The sequence below is a fragment of a genome, unplaced genomic scaffold, assembly GCF_019419815.1.
Source record: "Pyrus x bretschneideri cultivar Hongxiangsu unplaced genomic scaffold, Pyrus_bretschneideri_v1 Contig46, whole genome shotgun sequence".
In the NCBI taxonomy this organism is placed as follows: domain Eukaryota; kingdom Viridiplantae; phylum Streptophyta; class Magnoliopsida; order Rosales; family Rosaceae; genus Pyrus; species Pyrus x bretschneideri.
This window is the reverse complement of record NW_025999783.1, coordinates 2526454-2549780: the sequence shown is the minus strand read 5'-3', so window position 1 is coordinate 2549780 and position 23327 is coordinate 2526454. Positions and strand designations below refer to the sequence as shown.

At 39.5% G+C, this 23327-nt stretch overlaps 1 pseudogene; it reads right to left on the bottom strand.

Annotated features, from left to right (window-relative positions):
- Nucleotides 1-18250: 18250 nt before the first annotated feature.
- LOC125469839 lies at nucleotides 18251-18570 on the bottom strand (annotated as a pseudogene).
- Between the last annotated feature and the right edge of the window lie 4757 nt (nucleotides 18571-23327).

The window sequence follows — 23327 nt, the reverse complement described above, 5'->3', positions numbered from 1 at the left end:
CCGCGCCATCATTAGCGCTCCACCTCCGACAACACAGAAACAGCTCCAGTCATTACTCGGGCAGATAAATTTCCTCCACCGCTTCATCGCCAATTCGGCCGGTAAGATGAAGGCATTCTCTACGCTCCTTAAACTTAAGGATACTGACAAATTTGAATGGCGCGAAGAGCATCAAACTGTATTTACGCAAATCAAGGTGGCCCTTTCCACCCCACCCGTGCTAGTTCCACCTTGTCGCGGCAAACCCCTTAAATTATACATTTCGGCAGCCGCTGAATCCATTGGTTGTCTCCTCGCGCAAGATAACAATATAGGGCGTGACAAGCTATCTTTTATCTTAGCTGTAATCTGAATGCACCCGAGCTCAATTATTCACCTGTCGAAAAACTTTGCTTAGCGTTGTTTTTTGCCGCATCAAAGCTTCGGCATTACATGCTCCCATCAGTTACGCAGGTCATCGCCCAAACAGACGTAATTCGTTACATGCCCACTCGGCCCATCGTCAAAGGCCGAATCAGGAAATGGACGCTCGCCTTATCCGAGTTCAGCCTTCAGTACGTACCCCAAAAGGCCGTCAAGGGGCAAGCACTCGCCGACTTCTTGGCCCAACACCCTTCCCCTTATGGTTTTGGGGAAGGCGACGTCGACATCGGTTTAGTCACAACACGTGATAACCATTGGACTCTGCATTTTGATGGTTCCAGTACTTCAACCTCGGCGGGTGTCGGCATTGCAATTCAGTCGCTCGACCACTGCCGATGGTATTTTTCTCTCAAGTTGGATTTCAGCCGTACAAATAATCAGGCCGAATATAAAGCCCTCATTATCGGCCTTCACGTTTTACACGATCTACGGGCCTCCCGCGTTTTCGTCCTCGGTGATTCCGAACTGGTGATTAACCAACTGAACGGCATGTTTCGTTGCATGAGTTGTACTTTAGCACCCTATCACATGGTCGCCACCTACCTGGTCGAGTTGTTCGAACGGATCACATTTGAACATATTTCACGTATTCACAACATAGGCGCCGACGAACTCGCCCAGATCCCCTCCGGAGCAGAACTCACGGGGGGCAAGCTAAGCCGAATTGCAGCCACAAGTTTGCGATCATACCCAGCCTTGATTAATCGGCAAACTCTCCGGCGCGCACACATAATACGCACAAAGGTGATGTCGCTTCCATCCCTACTAGAACGGGGAGATCCCATAGAAGTATGTGCTGTCGAGTTAGAACCAGATGATTGGAGAAAGACGATGTTACGATACCTCGATAACCCCAATGGGAAACACGACCGGATAACGAAGGTCTTCGCCACGAATTACGTATCATACCAAAATGAATTATACCATAAGGGTGAAGACGGGTTACTACTATTATGCCTCAGCCCATACGAGGCTGCCCAAGAAATGGCCGAGGTACATGAAGGAATTTGCGGGGCACACCAATCTGGACGAAAGATGCGCTGGTTGCTTCGACGACACGGTTATTTCTGGCCCAGTATATTAAAGGATTGCATCGAATATGCACGAAGATGTGTACCATGCCAAATCCATGGACTCGTGCAGAGAGCCCCAGCCGAATTACTCCACTCGGTTACTAAACCATGGTCGTTCAGGAGATGGGCAATGGACGTAATTGGCAAAATCACGCCATCGTCGGGGGTGGCGAAACACGCGTGGATAATTGTAGTGACTGACTATTTCACTAAATAGGTCGAGGCAAGATCATACGCCGAATTAACGGCCAAAGAGGTATGCAATTTCGTAGAGGAGAATATTGTGACCAGATTCGGCGTGCCAGAAACGATCATAACTGACAATGGCACCATATTCACCGCCGATAGGTTTAAGGAATACGCGGCAAGTCTGAATATCCGACTTGAGCAATCTACACTGTACTACCCTCAGGCAAACGGACAGGCCGATGCAAGCAATAAAGTGTTGATCGGTATCCTTAAAAAAACGGTAAGAGAGAGGCCTGGGTTGTGGCATTTGAAGTTAAATGAAGCATTATGGGCATACCGAACTTCACCCCGGTCGGCCACTGGAACCACTCCTTACGCGTTAACTTTTAGGCACGACGCTATGTTACCGGTCGAGTTGAGTATAAACTCATTACGAGTAATCGAGCAGAGTAGTTTGTTCAGTGTCGAATATAGCCAAGCGATACGACAAGAATTAGAAGACTTGGAAGAAAATCGAATCGACGCGGGTAACTTATTGATAGCACAAAAGAAAATTACCGAACGAGCGTATAACCAGCGTGTAAGACAAAAAACGTTCGGCGAAGGAAAATTGGTTTGGCAAACGGTGTTGCCCGTCGGGATTAAAGACCCCCGATTTGGTAAATGGTCACCGAATTCGGAAGGGCCTTTCATCGTTCATAAAGTTCTCGGCAGGGGGCATATCATCTCAAAGATCGGACGGGTTCAGTTCACAAATTGCCAATTAATGGAAAGTTTTTAAAAAAGTACTATCCAATTACATGGGAAATGCAAGAGTAAAAGACCATTGTGTTGATAAGAACCATTGTATTAATAGTAAAAGACCATTATATTGATAGCAAAAGAACCATTGTATTGATAACGAAAGAACAAATACAAAAGATAAATTCCTAGGGGGTCGAGGGGAGGAAAGTCTCGAGGGCAGCTTTTAGCTCCAACCACTTCGCTTCGCTCAAAATTATCTCAGCCTGCCTCGTCTTTTTATTGACCTGCAGTTGCTGGATGTGCCGTGCGCCGGCAGCGAAGGCCGTCAGCCGAGCCCTGTTGACCTCGAAGTCCTTCTCAAGCTCTGAAGCGGCAACAGACCTTTGCCGTTGAAGGTCGGAAATTTGACGCTGGAGGTCAGAGATTTGGCGATCAAAATCGGTCAGCTTCGTTTTCTTGGCTTTTATTGCCTCCATCTCAGCTCGACCAGCCTCTTGTGCGACCTTGGCCGCCTTCAAGTCATCCTCGGCTTGTAGAGCTCGTTCAAAAATATTGAAGTGTTGCCGAGTCCGCTCCAAAAGGTCGGTAAGGAAGGAGATATTCTCCGTGCTCAGGTAACCACCGTTGGCGAGGTCATTAAGACACTCCCCAACGGAGTCAAAACCCTTGCATCGGAGAGCTTGGGAGGTAAAGAGAGACAGGACTTCGTGCAACTTCACGAAGGCTTGAGCCTCGGGCATGGTTCCCGTTGGTTCGGCAGGAGCAGCAGAGGAGCCGGCCTCACCAGTCGTGCTATGAAGAAGAGCGTCGAGCTCCACTTCCCACAATGGCTGCACATAAAGGGAAAACTTTGTGAAGAAAAATAAGACGACAGAATATAGTGCATGACAAAAGGATTGTTTTAGACCTGCCGAGAGGAGACTTCGGCCATGCCCTCTGGGTCATTGCTCGAACCCAGAGAACTTAATGGCCGAGTCCAGTGCCTTAGACCGCTTCTCAATTCATGCGGCCGATAGAGGTCATCTACATTTGATGGCCACGACGGTGGCCAGGAAATATAGACAACGCCTGTCGGCGCATAAAATTGTCGGTGAAATGAATGTTCGGGCACCTGACATTTAATAGTCTTTTAAGAACATGTGTCATGATAAAATCAACGCAAAAGAAACAAGACTTACAAAGGCCGAAGAGACTTCCTGCGGAGGAATGGGAAGGTCTTCATCTTGTGGATGGATCGGCGTTTCGGCCGTTGCCTCAGGATCGGCCATGGGTCTCTTTTCGCGATCCGCCATAGGAGGATAGACGGGAGGAGAGTTGGCTGGTCGAGGACGGTGCTCCAGCGGGACTTCGTCACTCTCGCTCTCGACGTCCTGAAAAAGAAAATTTTCGTGACGACCAGAAGCCTAAAGAAACAAAGGATGGAAGTAGAATTATACCTCTTCCAGAAAGACCGTCGGTCGCTGAGTGGAGGGTGCCTCGACAGGTGCGGCCGATTCCCTCACGGCAGATGCCATGACTGGCTCCGAAGCTGGAGCTGATACGATGACTGGATCGGCCGTGGTCTCAGGCAGAGAGACGGCTGGGAGAATCGGGTTTGAAGGAGCTGGGGCAGCCGGGACAAAAGGAGAGCCGGCAGGAGCAGTTGTCCCTGTGGTGTCACTAGGAACAACATGAATCTCCCAGTCGCCCTTCTTCGCCAATTTCTTGACGCGTTTGGAAGGACGAGGAGCCTCATCCTCCAGCTCGGCTTCTCGATGGGGGCGTTTCGCGGGGACCATCCGCTCGGTAGCGATGGTCCTCTTCGTGGAAACCAATTTCTTCGACCTCGCCACCGCGGTGACCACTTCCACCTTCCTCGACACCCGACCCCCTGAAATTGCAAAGTAATTAATAACCGAGGACAAGCAATTGAAATACAAAGAGCGAAAGGACAATATACCTTGGATCGACTCCTTGGGTTGGGCCAAGGGAGCTGATCTGGGGCGGTCGCCGAAGATTCTGCTTACCACGTCTTCGGCTGAGACGCTGAAGAAGTTGCTGGTGTACTCTTCCTACCAGTCCCCGAAGGTATCGGTTCCCAAGGATTCAGGAACCGTCGGCCGGAGCCGGAATTTCTTGCACTTCTCCTGAAACTCCTGCTCTGACGTCTTACATTCCCTCTCAGAGGAACCAGAAAGACGCCCTTGACTCAGGAGGGACCGAGAAGCAAGCAGGGGTACAGGGCAGCCTTGGAGGTAGCCAAGCTGCCGGGCGACGAAATAGGGATGGTAAACCTCCCAGCTGGCTCAGCGGGCATCACAACCAAGAGGAAGATCGCGAGGCAAAACAAATGACCCTCAGCGTTGACGGATATCCGCATCCTCGGACTCTGCCCATGCTGCCGTAGGGAGCCTGATCGAGGTAGGGAACTCCTGGTGCCGGCATACCAGGAACTCGTCGTCTGAAAAGGCGTCGAGGCTGAGGAAGTGTTTGAGGACCTTGTCGGCCCGGTGAGGAGGCGCCGGTCGAGAGGCCAGTTGGAGGCCGAGGGCAGCCGATCGTTGGAAAATGGGAACCTCCGGGCGAAGGGTGGAAAAGTAAACCTGCAACCAGAGTTGGAACACCCAGAGGGGTCCGTTCTGGTCCGGGTCAATCTTGTTAATAGTCGTCTCGGCCAAGCAACGGTAGAGGTTGGCAAGTATGGCCGAGCTGAGCGCCAAGGAACGACCATTAGCCAGTGCCTGGGCCACCGGCATGTTCTCGACCAGGCATTTGTTTGACCTGGTACAACAAATGAATTTGTTGTACCAGTAGAAGAGGAAGGCTTCGTGTTCTCTCTTCCTAAGGCTTTCCTCGCCTCGACCGGCAAAGTGAAGGATGAGAGTATTGTCGTCGAAGAAGTTCTTGTGGAGCTTCTGAACTTCTTCCCTTGAGGGCTCCCAGTCGCCCCGACTAAGCGTCTCGACGGCCCGTTCGTCGAATAAAGCCTTTAGGTCAAGAGGAGAAGGGCATCCGGAAAGGGCGGCACCGATGGGAAGGCCGGTTGGAGAAGTCCCAAGGATGGCCGAAATGTCGAGGATTGTAAGGCCGAGAAGACCGAAAGGCAGGATCATGGTGTTAATGGCCGAACACCATAAACTCAGGGCCGCCATAAGCAGCTCCTTGTCCATGACAATCTCCATGGTCGAAAGGATGATGGCATCATAGATACAAAGAGCTTTCCACTCCTTGCCAAATAATGTGCTCATTCGGTCAACCCAAGCGGCCCAGGCCGTGATGGTCGAAGGCCAGGCTCCTTGAGGTCGCGCCAGAGTCCAATTCGACCAATCGAACCCCTGCAGTAGGGGTATTAAGCACTGCTCCTTGAGAAGGTTAGTGATGGACGACGGTACTGCGTCCTTGAAAAGGGGGCCCAGAATCTGGTGGGTAGTGACCATGTCGTTTTCGAATCGCAGCGTCTTAATGGCGCTCTGATCGATGAAGTCCTTGCATTTGCTGCACTCGTCAGAGAGCTTTGAGATAAAGGAAGCCATTGATGGAGGAAAGGATTTGGGGTTAAAAGAGGAGGTTGCAGGAAGAACTTGAAGGTTGGGTTTTTATAGGCTTTTCAGGATGAAGATCAAACGTTTGGTATTCGAAAAGCACTGGTTCAAATTGGGGGGAAATTTAACCGAGAAAAGGTCCCAATCATTTCGGATATTTTGGGAACCTGCGAGGATAAGATCGAGGTCTCGAGGATCCAGGATGCACGATTGCGTGCGGCGGCGGTTTTAATGCATTAATGAGGAAGAGACGCTTCGGTGGGTGCACGTTTTCGAGGGCCATGATTGAAAGCCGTTAAGATCGACGGAGAATCGACACGTGGCTGTACGCTGGGGGTAATGAGGAGAATGCAATCATGTCTCATAAATGTGCACAAGTAATGGTCATCAAGGGAAATAAAGTCCGAAAAGCAATAGGCGTTTCCGCTTCTTCAAGGTCGAGGCCCGACCAAAAGTTAACAGTCGATGACCTCAGAAGCGAGGGGGCAATGTTTGGGCCCAAAATAATATTGTTGGGCCGAGCAGCAGGATGTGCTCGGCCCAAGGCTGTGTCAAATACTATGGGCCGAATGATAAATCCCGGACCAGTTGGCAGGGTCGGACAGGTCCTACCCTAAGTGGTCCAGATAAGCAGAAAGGGTCGAGGAAGTCCTGGTACGACCTGGATTCCCGACCGACAAAGAATAAAGCCTCGAAAGGAGGGAAAGTTCAAAAACCCAGTGGGAGTAGGTGTGTTCGAGTTAGAGTTGAAGCGGAACAAGGACTCCCAATCCAGATCAGGATGCAAATCGGTCTCAAGGAATGGGGTGCTATAAATACAAGAAATCACGCAACAAAAAACCCCCTTCAATTCAGCATACAATTGCCCTGCGCAAAACCTCTCAAATACCTTGAGATTTTTTCCTTTTCTTTTTTTGCCGATACACCTTCAGTTTGGATAAACAGCACTGTGGAGGCACCCGGTGAGCACCTTCAGTTTGGATAAACAGCACTGCTGCCGCAGAACCAGCCGACCGAGAAGCACCTTCAGTTTGGATAAATAGCACTGCATCGAGGCCGACCGGTTATCTATCTAAGTCTCGGCCGAGAAGGGTTTTCGAACCCTTGTTGGTAGAGGTCACCTTGCTAGCCTTCTCGGCGTAGTCAGGTGTTATGAATTGTGTTGCTCGGCGTACTGGACGCCGAGTGATTTTATGATTGGATACTCGCAAGTAAGTTTCAGGGTTCAGCATTCCGATGGCCGAACTACATTTACCATCAAGACATACATCACATTTGAGTACATGTGCCCATATAGTTTGGCCTCGATTCGGCGTGCGTATACTCTTACGAATATAATCACAGTGACCGAATCGGGCTCCGACGATTTGTGAACTCTGCAGAACTAGTAGCCTTGTCTTCAGGCTATAGAACCCAGAGACCAAGAGTGTTCCTTCCTCGGTCGCAATCGCAAGATAGAGAAGTCAACGACGCACTCAACGCGACATCAACAAATTTTACTCCTCGGTCAAGCTCGGCCGACGAGTTGGCACGCCCCGCATTCAACCGAATGACGTAGTTAGCTTATTAGTTACTCGGCCTGCGCGCCACGTAGGTTTGGTAATTTTTAGAGTCAACAGTTACATATAAGCTTGGAGGTGCAGAAGTAACTTATACCAGCTGAATGCACATTGAGTATTTAGACAGCTAATTACTGTAGAAATGAAAATTAATTAATACAGTTTGAATCTGATTGTGCAAATTAACTTAGTTTCCATCTTGATTTGATGTATTTCTTTACCAAATCCTTGTTTTAATTCGTTAGTAAAACAGTAACCATATCTAGATATGGCAGTTGCACAAAATAACTCCCAGAACTTGTTTATACACGGGATCTTGCGGGTGGCGGATGATTTGAACATACTTGTCAATTTCAACTATATATAATCATAGATATGGAGGGCTCTAATCACTCAGAAATTACCTAACATAGCACTACAACCATCATATAATTCCTTTCCTCTAGCTATTAAATACCGACATGGAGAGATCACTGAGGTTAACCTTCCTTCTTGTGCTCTTGGTTGCTGCCTTGTGTAAAATACTTTTCTCAAATAATTTTATATGATAGCAACAATATACACAAATACATATATATAGATATGTTTGTATGTATGCACTTTTTTTCCGTTTAAACTATGTATGTGTTCAAAAAAGATATGTAGTTAAGCAAAATTTGGTTGCCTGCAGGGACGCAATATGGAGCCGAAGCATGGGGGAAAATAATTAGGTTTCCCTGTAAATCATCGGACGACTGTCCTGACCCGAAAAAATGCCACTTTAGGCCATAAGAAGTTCATACATGTCTGACAATTTCTCCATAACCAATTAATTATTTTGACACTTACTGTGCATGAAATGAGAAATCAATAACCAATTTATTATTTATTATATACTTCCAGCATTGTCCTAACAAATTGATAAGCATTGAGCAGCCAAGCATGCATTTCAAATAACATCGCATTCATAATGCACTAGTAAAAAAAAACCCTTGCACGACGAAATTCTAAACTTCGTCGCACAATATATTGTCGCTTGTCACGCAAAGTTTTTACAAAAATAAATAAAATTAAAAAATTATTTTTTAAAATCTTTGCACAATGTAATCCAAATATTTCGTTGCCTAAACCAATTTATTTTCGTTTTTCTTAATTTTATATTATAAATTTTAAAATATACTTATTTTCACAAGTTTTTATTATTTTTCATAAACTTTGCGCAACGAATATCAATATTTCGTTGCCTAAACCTTATTTACTTATTTTTTATTTATTTTTATATTTTATATTTTATATTGTTAAACTAAATTATTTCTTTAATTTTTTTTTTCTTTGCACGATGAATACACATTTGATCACCTAAACCTTATTTATTTTAATTTATTTATATTTTAAATTGTAAAATAAAATTATTTGCACGACGGAACAAATGTGCAAAGACATTCTGCGCAACGTTGACAAATAAGCGTCACGCAAGGACATTTTGCGCAACGAAGCATTCCGTTGAGCAAAATTGTTAAAAGCAACGAAGGTGTACCTTCGTCGTGCAATGTTGGGAAAGAAAAAAGGGTAAAAACCTTGATTTGGCGCTAGAAAATTGCGCAACAGACCAACTACATCGCGCAAACAGCCTTTTCGCGACGTTTTGGTTCATCGTTGCGCAAAGACTATTTGAATGGTATATATATTTATTAAGTAGTGAGGATAGCAATAGTTATTATTGTAGTTCAGATGAGGATTTAATTTAAACTTGCAAAATTGAATGGTGTATATATTTATTAAGTAGCTTTAAATTTCTTAATTTTGTATGTATAACTCTTAAGAAATTGAACGGTATATATATTTATTAAGTAGCTTTAAATTTATTATTGTAGTTCGGATCGGGTTTATGCTGGAAAAATATATTATTGTAGTTCAGATCGGGTTTTTGTTAGAAAAATATATTTTAAATTGACGATCAAATTAGTTCATTGTATTCATATAGGGTCAAGGAGTGTAGCTATAAAAAAAATTATCAAAGTCGAAGTTACAATAACCATTAAATCGTCATTTTTCGTCTATAACCGTCAAAAAGTTTTGTTGTCACATCCCAACCCGAGCCCTCACCACATCCTGGGCTCAACTCCACCGTCGTCGACCATGCCCTCACGATTTTGTTTCTGGGAACTCACACGAGAACTTCCTAGTAGGTCACCCATCCTAGGAATGCTCTTGCCCTAACTTGCTTAACTTCGGAGTTCATACGGAACCTAAAGCGAGTGAGCTCCCAAAAGGTCTCGTGCTAGGTAGAGATGGGAATATACATATAAGGCTTATAGGATCCACTCCCCTGGGCGATGTGGGATGTTACATTTGTCCCACTACTTGATCTCTGAATGTTTATTTTTTGCGATTTTTGACGTATATGATCTCGAAGTATATACAGACAAGTTTGACGGTTGGGTCGTTGAAACTAGTTTTGTAGAATGTGTATCCCATCAAAATAATAGATTTACTAACACTTCGAGTTTATTTATACTTTCATTAAGTATAACATAAAATTTTGTGGTATCCACCAGTGTAAATATTTTAAATTGAAGATCGAATTCAATCATTGTATTCATATAAGGTCAAGTAGTGTAGTTGTAAAAAATCTTCAAAATTGGAGTTAAAATAACCATTGATAAGTTGTGTCCCGTTACTTGATCTCTGAATGTTTGTTTTTTGTGATTTTTGGCGTATGCGATCTTGAATTGTATGCAAATAAGTTTGACGGTTGGATTGTTGAAATTTGTTTCATAGAATGTGTATCCCATCAAAACAATAGATTCACTAACACTTAGAGTTTATTTATACTTTCATTAAGTACAACATAAGATTTTGTGGTAACCACTAGTGTAAATATTTTAAATTGAATTTTGAATTCAATCATTGACTTCATATAGGGTCAAGGAGTGTAGTTGTAAAAAATCATCAAAATCAGAGTTAAATAACCGTTAAATAGTGATTTTTCGTTTATAATCGTTGAAAAGTTTTGTCCCATTAATCTCTGAATGTTTGTTTTTTGCGATTTTTGGGGTATGCGATCTCGAAGTATATGCAAACAAGTTTGACGGTTGGATCGTTTAAACGAGTTTCGTAGAATGTGTATCCCATCAAAACAATAGATTCACTAACACTTAAGAGTTTATTTATACTTTCATTAAGTATAACATAAGATTTTGTCGTATCCATTAGTGTAATTATTTTAAATTGAAAATTAAATTCAATCATTATATTCATGTAGGGTCAAGGAGTGTAGTTGTAAAAAAATCATCAAAATCGGAGTTAAAATAACTGTTAAATCATGATTTTTCGTTTATAACCATTGAAAAGTTTTGTCTCGTTACTTGATCTCTGAATGTTTATTTTTTGCAATTTTTGGCCTATGTGATCTCGAAGTATATACAAACAAGTTTAACGGTTGGATCGTTGAAACTAGTTTCGTAGAATGTGTATCCTATCAAAACAATAACTTGTGCGACGCCACAATGAGGTCATTACACAAAACCCAATAGCGCGACGTCATAATGTATACATGTGTCACGCAAACAAATTTATTTATGTTTTTTATTTAATTTTATATTATAAATTTTAAAATATAGTTGTTTTCATAAGTTTTTATTATTTTTTTAAAACTTTACGGGACGAATATCAATATTTCGTCTCCTAACCCTTACTTATCTTTTATTTATTTTTATATTTTATATTGTTAAACTAAATTATTTTTTTATTTTTTATTATTTTCTTTGGGTGACGATTACAGATTTGGTCGCCTAAGCCTTATTTATTTTAATTTATTTATATTTTAATTTTTTAAATAAAATTATTTTCTTTTTTATTATTTATAAAAATTATTTTTATAAATTTTGCACGACGAACCAATATTTCGTCACTCAAAATCTTTAAATTTAGACTGGACCCAAAAATGGGAGACAGAATTGAAAAAAAAAAAAAAAAGAAATCTTTAGACTTTGCACGACCAATAATTCATCGCGCAAAACTCTAAAAATTTGGGCGGTGTGACAACCCGTCCTTAATTTTACGTTTTTATTAATTTTAAAAGCATGAATTTACGAAAATGCCCTAGAGGTAAGACTTTGACTTCCGTTGACCATCGGTTTGAGAGATGTGGGACTTATTCTTTTAGCATATCCTCGTAGTACTCGTTGGTACGAACGCATAGGCGAAAACCATTTGCGAGTCCGGATTATAATGATATAGTTACGAACATTCGAAATTGGTTATTCAAGGTTTTGTTTTAATTAAATTAAATCCCCACCTTGTGGGGTGAAGCCCAATCAGAAATGAGGAAAGAAGAAGAGAAAAAAAAAAAAAAAAAAAAAAAAAAGGGTAATTGGCCTTCCCATCGACCCACACCCACCTCGAGCTCCTATTTTCCAAGGCTGATTCTGGGCAACTCCGGTGGAGTTTTTCGACCCCACTACCACCATCTTGAAGCTCTCATTCCCCTCTACAAAACTCACCCAAGACCCACCTTGATTAACCATGGTATGTGGCAGTTGGAGGCCACGAAAGTCGACAAAAATCAACAGTGCTCTAGCCACTCTTTTCGATTTTCTGGCAAATCGGTAAAGCGATGTCTGATGCCACCACTTGGGCTTTGTATCCCATAATCCCAGGAGCAAAACAACCAACCTTGACCCCGTTGGACCACCGTAGAAGACCAATCGACACCGGGAAGCTTTAGGCACCCACCGGCTTCGTGGGCAAAATTAATCATCTTCCATCCACTTTTGGACTTCGTGGCAGGTATGAAAGTTGTTCCTCTCTTTCAGATCTTCACTTCTATGAAATTTGAGAATTTTTTGAAATAGTGAAATTTTTCGGCGAATCGTGGCGGCCGGCCCCCACTCGCGGCGGTGCATGTGGCGGCACGTGGGTCGAGACTCCACTTGACCTTCCTAGGCTAATTTTGAAGCCCAATTCCATCTTTGACATCCATTTAGTGAAATTATGATGTTTAATATAGTTTCATAGTTGACCACCTAGTTGGCTATTAAGAGGTCCTTGCATGAATTGATGATCCGACCATTGGATCGTCACAAACTTTAATACATTATAGTATGTAATATTTGAGGATATTAGAAATGTATGGATTGGGAATCTGACATATGGACCTTCCTGAATTAGATTTGTAGGTTCGTAAAATAAAACGTTGACCACCACTTGATTTGGCAATTGGCAGAAATCCACCCGTTGGATCATAATGAAACTTTAGTATGATGTTTTAGAAGCACAATGTGAATCTTTGGAAGTTATGGATCGAAAATCCAATATGCGGATCTTCCGGATCGAATTATACATGGTTGTAGACCCTACCGTAATCTTTGATCAACAGTTGACTTGTGGTCAATGGGTCTCAAACTATTTTAGAATGTCCTTGATGATGTGCTTTATGTGAATTACGTATACTATTGATATGAGTTCTGAAATGTGACTCGATAATTGTTCTAGGCGCCAATTGTTCGGGACGCCTCGATGTGCATGCTAGATAATCATAGCGTGGACTCCAGGTGAGTGGGTCTTTTCCTTTTATCGTATATATATATATATGATTGATAATTCCACAAACGTTTATAAATTGAATTTCATATAATTTCTGCTAATGTTTTGGAGGACTGGCATGAACTACGAATGGCTTGATCCCTGTTTAGGGTACATAGGCTGTCTAACCAGACGTTAGATGCAACCATACAAGATGTGAGATTAAATAATTGAGACAATAGCTTTGTTTGTGGAATTGAACAATGTGAGGGACATTGGTGTAAAATGAAAGTTTTAACCTTATGTGTTGGTGGTTAAATGTTGGTTATAAATCAATGTGTGAAGAATCAAGAAATTTAAGTAAGGAATCATAAGTATTGATAATTAATTAAACTAGTGTCTAGTTGGGCTTGTCACCGATGATTATCCCCGAAAATAAATAGTTCGGGAGTAGGGAGTTACAACTTATGCATTTTTATGCCATATTATATTTATGTATATAATTGAAAATGCTATGACATGGTTGAGTATTAGATTGCATCATGGTATATCCATATGTATATTACCTGCACATAATTATTGTGAATGCTTTGAAGGGTAAAGGTGAACGCATAACACCAGGTAAGTTCAGGTGAGTTTATGGTACTAGCAGAAATGATTGAGTTATGGTATGACTATATTGATGTTCTAGGCAACTCCAACTTTGTCCTATTGGTTGCCTATGAATTGTACATGTTGTGTTGAGATGTGGTTAGAGCTCATCAACTTGCACCTGGTGTTAGTGCTCTCACCAAAGGACAGGGCCTAGCCTTCACGTGATTGTTCACCTCCCGCACCACACGCTCACCATGGATCCAAATTTGGTGCCAGCCTGTCGTACAAACCACATTAAGTGGTTCCGACTCATAGGTGACCTACAATTCGTCGCACAACCTTCACGTGATCGTAGCACTTGAGCGTACTTATTTACACCTAGCCTGTCGTACAGACCACTTTAGGTGGTTCCGACTCGTGTGCAGGTATACTTATTGATGAGATATTGGCAAGCATGTTATTGAGCTATTGGCTAGCATGTTATTAAGCTATTGGCTAGCGTATTGATGAGCTATTGGCTAGCATGTTATTGAGCTATTAGCTAGCTTGTTATTGAGCTATTGGCTAGCGTATTGATGAGCTATTGGCTAGCATGTTATTGAGCTATTGGCTAGCATATTGATAAGCTATTAGCTAGCATGTTATTGAGCTATTGGCTAGCATGTTGATGAGCTATTGGCTAGCATATTGATGAGCTATTGGCTAGCATATTATTGCATATTGATGAGCTATTGACTAGCATGTTATTGAGTTATTGGCAAGCATGTTATTGAGCTATCGACTAGCATATTGATAAGCTATTGGCTAGCATGTTATTGAGTTATTTGCTAGCATGTTATTAAGTTATTTGCTAGCATGTTATTGCATATTGATGAGCTATTGACTAGCATGTTATTAAGTTATTGGTTAGCATGTTATTGAGCTATTGACTAGCATTGATTGATGAGAGATGGATAAGTCGTACAGGTCACTGTAGGTGACTCCAACTTATGTGCTATCATTGATTGAGGAGATATGGGTGCAATCGTACATGCCACCATAGGTGACTTCTGACTTGCGTGCTAGTATGGGTTATCAAACACATGATTATTTATGTTGCTACCGAGATGCTATGTCGTGGTATACTTTTGGATTTACTATTGTTATACATTTGATTTCATACTTATACTTAGTATGATTTTCTGGAAACTATACAGGTTTTGTGACGAAGGGTTACTACCTTTGATAATTGAAATGTTTTTGAAAATCTTTGTGTTGCCCACTCACACTTTCTACTTTGCACCCCTTCAGGTTCTAGTAGCAAAGTTCTGTATTGACGAGGACTTGTGGCACTCCCTAGTTCAGGTGGCTTTTATGATGGTATAATTATTATCTTACCTTACTGTACTTTACTTATGCTCTATATCACGTGTGAAAGGGGTCCATAACCGCACACCGCGCACTCGTTTACTTAAGCACTTTTAGGTTTTAATTTATTCACATTTTATACACTATCACACTTTATGGCTTCGTCACCTCCCAGATGTCGACCAGCATAGCTCGATTTGGGGTCTTAGTGACATTCCGGGTCGGGGTGTGTCAGGCGAGCACCAAAAATGGGACTCATAAAAAAAAATTTAAATTTTTTTTAAGACATTACACTACCAATATTTCGTCGTTCAAAATCCTTAAATTTGGACTGGAGCCAAAAATGGGACATGGGAATTATTTTTTTTTTTTTTTTAAATTAAGACTTTGCGTGATCAATTTTTCGTCGTGCACACAACCAACACTTCGTCGAGCAAACTCTAAAAATTTGGGCAGGCACCGAAAATGGGATGCGGGAAAATTATTATTTTTTTAAGACTTTGCGCGACTAATATTTGCAAACTAGTATCCTTCGTCACACAAAGTGATAAGGTTTTTAAAACCAAAATAACTCATCCACCATTTTCTCAATGTCTTTCTCTACTCTTACATCTCCTCTCTATTTCCCTCTCCCCAAATCCGACCCTCTCTCACACTCACTCGTCTCACTTAATCTCTCTTCTCTCTCTTCACTATCTCTCACTCTCACTCACTCTCTCGTCTCTCTCACCTCTCTCTCATTGTCTCCTTTAATTCTCTCACACTCACTCCTCCCTCTCATTCTCACTCACTCTCAATCTTGCCAAAAGGTATATTCTTCCCAAATTTTAATTTTTTTTCATTAATATGTGTTTTTTGAGTTAGTTTTAAGTTTGGTGCAAGGTTTGGGTCGAGTATTGAGTGAGGAGTGCAGTTTGGGGTCGTATTTGGGGTATACCAATTTTAGGGGAGATTATGCCAATTTTTTTGTATTATTTTATGTTATTTTTTTGTTATTTGACCATATTTGTTTTTTTGTAGGGATTTGTCGAGACTTTGACAGCTAAAGTTGAGGATTGGGACGTTATTGAACCATATCCCCCGCCACTACTACCACAATAGACTTGTATTAGAATTTTATTGTTGTACTTTGCTAATTTATGTGTACATTTTGAATATATTATATATATTGGATAATTTGATCACTATTTTTCATATGTTATTTCATTTTGAATATGTCAATTTAAATTAAAGTAATTTAAAAAAATAAAATCATACAATTAAATTAAATTAATAAAGTAAAAACTCTAAAATTCTTGCCCTACCAAATATTTCGTTGCGCAAACAATTAATATAATTAAATTAATATAAGAGAAATAATAAAACAAAAAGTCAAAAACCTTGCGCGACAAATTATTTCGTCGCGCAAAATATTAAATTAATTTATTTTAATAAAAAAAATAAAAAACAAAAATCGTTTATATTTTGCACGACGAAGACTAATTTTCGTCGTGCAAACTATATCTTCACGAGCTTTGCGCGACAAACCATGCACGACCAAAGTTTCGTTATGCAAGATTTTGCGTGACGAAATTGTACTTTGCGTAGCAAACTTATTTTCTCGTGCAAAGTGTTTTTTGTAGTAGTGGTGGCACATACATATTAAAGGGGCAATACCCTCACAAATGCCAACACCCTGGTTATATTGGCTTCCACATTTTGCATTACAACAGTCGTTAAAACACTCTTCCCCGCATAAACCTAGTGCCGCAGTGCACGATCGTTTCGGCGGGTCTGGAGACGGCGGAGGACCGCAGTAGTAATCACACATGCACATCCCACCGGGCGGCATTCGGGATGACAAGTCCCTTGAGGTTGTTCGTCAAACCCACCGTGCTTAGCTTGGCAGCGCTCGTTACAGTCGTCACCGCACGGACCCAGATTATCCTCGCATCCGTCGCGGTTTCCATGTACGGTGGACACCATTCTCCCAACTATGATCACCAATGTCACGGGGGCAAGCGGAAGAAAGTGGGTAGAGACCACAGAGCCAATTTTGGCCATCTTGTTTTGTAAGTCTTATTGTCAGTTCTATTAACTAGGTGAGTTTTCATTAGGGGGTCAAGGAGTTTTATATGGATCCAATTAACTACATATAAAGATACAATTTTCTTTTGTCAAAAAGGTAATTGGAAATATCTGATAAGGATTGATGAGGATATCTAGTCTCTAAAGGATTAGATTCTCATTTATGAAAACTGGACTTTAATAGACACCATTTCTTCTGAAACTTAAAAACAAATTACAAAGAAGATCCTTTGCACATCTTTAAATCATACGCATCAAAATCATTTTTCGTATAATTTCTTTAGTAAAATTCCTTTGCACATCTTTAAATCATACGCATCAAAATCATTTTTCGTATAATTTCTTTAGTAAAATTGTGGAGGCTAGTAATAATGTTTTTCAAATTCGTCTTTGGCGAGAATTGAACCTAAGACCTCTCACTTACAAGTGAAAAGGAATACCACTAAACCGTAGTCCTAAGTAGTCATCTACTGCTTAAACCGTAGTACTAAGTGGTCATTTAATGTGGTCATCTACTGCCATATTAGCTCTTCTATTTGTCTCAAAAGATGTCGACTGACTTTAATAAACACATTTGTATAATTTGACAAAGACCATGGTGAATTCAAAGAACAATGCTTGGCTACTCAAAGAAGAAGGAGGAGTTCCTACTCAAAATTATTTGTTGTCGATTTATAGAACTCTGTTTTTATAATCATAACCTTTCATATTATAATTCACTATATAAAGATCCCCTCTGTAAAAAAATCAACGAAAACTAAGGTCGTTTAGTCATTGAACTGTATAAAAATAAATGGACGGAATTGGTAAAAATATTACGAACCATCTATGTATTTGCTAGAATAGGTTAATTAAACGACCTTAGTTTTAATTTATTTTTTACATAAATGATCTTTACAGTATGATTTATAATATAAACGGTTCTGATCATAAGCACAAAACTCTGTGATTTGAACACGAAGAGTTTTGAGTATGAATTCCTACTTTGAGTAGGCAAGCATTGTTCGAATTCAAATGTACTCAATTATTACTTTGTAAGAGAACATCCTAAATTCAAATCTCATAAATTTTGGAATGAAATTGAAAAGGAAACTTTTATTCATCATCCATATCCATTGGTGAAATTAAAATGAATATGTTATGAATCACCCCTTTCAAAATGCATGCATGCATGCATTATTGATCACCTATTACAATTTGCATAATCGAATGCAGTACACCAGGTTTACTAGCAAACATAAGTGCACGTACATAGTGTCGTGCTCCTATGTTTTGACAAAAACCTACCCCCTGATTGTATTTGGCAGCACACTACACGCATCGTCACACGACTGGACGTAGCAAAGACCTAACCCTGCAGTGCATTTTCTTTCCGGCGGAGATGCAATCATAGTAACATGTACATAACGGGGGGTTAAATGTGTGATTGCACTCTCCTCTAGCGTTACCACCACGCCTAGAACGACACCTCACATCACAATCGCTACCACATGGACCTAGGCCTTCGGAGCATTGCGCATCCACAGAAATCACCTCTGCATGCACCATGATTTCACACCAAAGTAAATTAAGGTGTTATTTTAGGAGAGAAACGCTCTTGCAATACTTATGTTGTTGGACAAATATGTTTTTGTTTTCATAATTATTTAGACATATAACGAGAAGAAGAAGAAGGGAAAAAAAAAAAAAAACAATTCTCTGTGTTTTATCTTTTCAAATATGTTAAAATAAAAATGAGTGATTATGTACGTACCTATTACACACATGAGGGCAAGAAGAAGGGAAATGTTTTTGAGATTAGCCATCTTCCTTGATGATTGCTTCTAAATTTTTAGATGTTATGGTAGAACGCAGCAATGTAATCATTTTATAGTACTTCCATACTAGGTAGTTGTTAGAGTTAATGTAGAAATATAGAGAATAATCTGAATGATGACTTTGAGGTACGACTTGAATCATTTCCTTAAAATATTATTTGCTCCCACTCGAATGAGTTTGCTAAAGGGTTCTTGGCAAATCACTTCCAAGATACAACAAAATATGGAATATTCGATTGGCAAAATCGAATTGTATTCCCTTAGAAATAACTAGAAAGAAATTGTATGAATGTGATAGAGGGAGAAGAGAGAGCAAAGAAATTGTGTAGATAACAAATTTCTGAATGAATTTATCTTCTACCAATTTACCAATATATAGGGGAGATTACACTTGTTAAACACGTCCTTTGGTTTTGGACATGCCTTCTCGCCATCGGATACAACTGAATTAATATTACAGTAATATGCCAATTCGCATGTCTGATGCAAAGCATCAATTACCAAAGGTTGTGTCTGTTAGTAAACTATGCACTAGTCAGATATGGATCATGTCTTTTAGCAAAGTTTGAAATGTCACATTGCTTTAATCTGATGAAGAGCAACTGTTGGTCAAACACCCAACTTCTTCCATACGAATATTTAATATATTATTAAAATATTCAACAATCCTTTCATATTTTAAGAATATGTAGAAATTGATATTACAACAATTGTCTCTTTATAATTATCACAAACATATCGATATAATCATGCATACAATAAAGGTGTCTTTTGAATTAAACCATTAATTAGTGTAAGTAATTCAAAGTTATAATGAATGCGATGGTGACCTTAGTTTAAACCAACTATTCTTATGTTAAAACTGGAATCACTACACACATGACTATGTCTTATTTCCTTAAAGAAATTTATGAACTAATTAAGCACTATTATGGCCTTGTGCTTCATCCTGGTTTCATAAACATTTACAAGAGAAAACCCAATTATTGGTAGAAGCGGCACCACTTGTTATGTTTATATAGGTGAGGTTCCTTCCCATGTCCTTGCTACTATAGACATAACTACAAATTACCTCATTAAGAGATAAAACTCATCCTCCTAAACGTAGCAGTCTTGCACTAATCATCCTGGAACGAGCTATATATTAATTTTCAATGCTTTCACAACCACTTAACAATAACTTGTTATTACCCATTAAATTTTTAAACTAGTGATGTTCTAGAGGAAGTCGGATTACCATTATTGGTGGCTAATTTTCAGTAAAGGGTTTTAGCCACATTCCACTAGATGTACTAACTACCAAAGTTCTTGAAAGTGCTTTCGTTAACAGATCGGCCAAGTTATTACTTGATTTAACATAAATAATATTAATAACTCCATCAGTTATTAATTGCTTGACATATTCATATCTCAAGCTAATATGTCTGGACTTTCCATTGTATACCTTATAGTATGCTCTAGACAAACTAGCCTCATTATCACAATATAAAGAAACGGATGGCATTGGTTGTGGCCACAACTCTATTTCCAATAACAAATTTCTAATCCATTCTGCTTCTTTACCTGCTGTCGCTAATGCTATAAATTCAGATTTCATAGTTGAATGTGCTATACATGTTTGCTTCTTCAAAGCCCAAGAAATTGATCTTCCGACAATTGTAAAAATCCACCTTGATGTAGACTTATTATCATTAGCACTTGTTACCCAACTTGCATCTGAATATCCTTCAAGTATTGCTGAAAACTCAGAATAAGTTAAACTCAAGTTCATAGTTCTTTTAAGATAACCAAAAATTCTATTTATTGCTTTCCAATGAGCAGTACCTAGATGACTAGTGTATCTAGAAAGTTTGCTTACTGCAAATGCGATATCTAGCCTGGAACAATGCATGGCATACATTAAACTTCCGATTGCACTAGCATACTCAAGCTGTGCAACGGACCTACCAGAATTATTAAGCAAAGTCTCACTAGGGTCATAAGGGGTATTTGCTTCTTTTATTTGTAGATGCCTAAACATAAGAAGCAATTTTTCTATATAATATGACTGACACAAAGTGTAGCCCTTATTATGCTTCTTTACTTTAATTCCCAAGATAATATCTACTTCATTCAAGTCATTCATTTTGAATTTTGAATTTAGATACTCTTTAGTTTCAGATACACCTTTCATGTTGGTACCAAAATTAATAATTCATCGACATATAAACATATAACACCATAATCATTTGTGAATTTAGAGTATATGCATTTATCAGCACTATTATGTCTAAATCCATATGATAAAATGACAATATCAAACTTTTCATGCCATTTCTTTGGTGCTTGCTTCAATCCATATAACTTGACTAATTTACAAACTTTCTTTTCATTCCCAGGGAGAACAAACCCTTCTAGTTGATCCATGTAGACTTCTTCATCTAAATCACCATTTCAAAAAGTCGTTTTCAAATCCATTTTATGCACATGCAAATTATATAAAGATGTCAATACGAACAATATTCTAATTGATGTGAGCCTAGCTACTGGTGCATATGTATCAAAATAGTCTATTCACTTTTTCTGCTTAAAATCTTTGGCAACCAGCCTGGCTTTAAATGTCTGAATAGACCCGTCTGTATTGTATTTTCTTCTAAATACACACTTATAACCAATTGCTTTTGATCCTTGGGGCAAGTCTACTAAAACCCATGTTTCATTAGATATTAATGATTCAAATTCATCATCTATAGCCTCTTTCCAAAAGGTTGCATCTCTTGAAGTCAATGATTTGCTTAGACTTTTAGGATCATCCTCAACATTCAACAATATGGGTATTCTCTTAAGAACCTTTGTTCTATTTCCTTCGACTAAAATTACAATAGATTGAGATGAAATAAAATCAGAGCCTAGAGTGCTTTCTTTTCTTACCCTTTGACTTTTCCTTGGTTTATTAATAGTTTCAGACTGTTTTCTTTTCTCACCTTGAGAATGATTAGTAGCCAGATTAGAGAAAGGTGTTTGATACAATTGCAACAATGTTATCAATTCCAGAATTTTGTACCATATTTGCGCTATTGGTCTTATTGCATATTCCTCACTTGCTTTTATGTGTCTACAATCACGAATGTAATGGCCTTTCTTTCCACAATGGTAGCAGACACCATTTGCATTCTTTTGATTGTTGTTGGAATTGGTCTTCTTAAACTTCCCTTTGTCAATTTTGACTTTGAAGTTCTTTTTGTATTTGTTTCCTTCGACAATGTGAACTTTGGAGGAATCTTGATTTGCAAAATTCTTATCACGATTTCAAGTTTCCTCTACAATTTGAATACCCTTTTGCAAATCCTCCAAACTAATATCTTGCACCATGTGTAGAAGTTTCTTTCTATAGTTATTCCATGTTTGGGGTAATTTTGCCACAATAGCCTCAACTATATATCATAGGATCCGAAATAATTATTTTAAGTTCATGAAGCTTTGAGACCAAGACCAATAATTCATGAACTTGGTCTAGGATGGGTTTGTTATCAAACATACTGAATTCATAATATTTTAACATTAAAATTTTATCGTTACCTCTTTTCTCCATTGTGTACTTGTACTCAAGTGCTTCCCAAATTTCCTTTGGAAATTGAATGTGTGCGTACAGGTCCCATAAGCGATCAGATAATGTCCCCAAGATGTGTCCTCGACATACCAATTCATCTTCTTCATGTTTCTTTCGATCAACAACTATTTTGTTTGTGTCTTTGTCACTTGGTTCACGAATAGACTCTAATTTCGAGTCCAATACATATATGATATTTAGAACAGTAAGCATGAAACAAATCTTGTCCTTCCATCGAGTGAAGTTTGATCCATCAAATTTTTCTAGCTTGCACACATCTTGATTGATAATCTTCAAAGTCATGTTATCAGACTTGTTCTCCATGATGAAAATCACACTTTAAGATTGTTAGAGTTAATGTAGAAATATAGAGAATAATCTGAATGATGACTTTGAGGTATGACTTGAATTGTTTCCTTAAAGTGTTATTTGCCTCCACTCGAATGAGTTTGCTAAAAGGTTCTTAGCAAATCATTTCCACGATACAACAAAGTATGGAATATTCGATTAGCAAAACTGAATTGTATTCCCTTAGAAATAACTAGAAAGAAATTGTATGAATATGATGGAGAGAGAAGAGAGAGCAAAGAAATTGTGTAGACAACAAATTTCTGAATGAATTTCTCTTCTACCAATTTACCAATATATAGGGGAGATTGCACCTGTTAGATGATGAGTCAATATTATATTATATATTTTACCCTATTCTTAGTATTAGTTTATTGATTATTTTGGTAGAATTTTGATATTTTGTTTTATATTTTCAACATAGGACATTCAACTTCCTCTGGAGCAAAACATAACCAAATGGACGAATTTTGGAGTGATTCAAATTGGAGGACGTTCGTGTGTCTCTGTATCAAAATTTGGGATTTGTCTACCAAACGGTTATTTTCTGG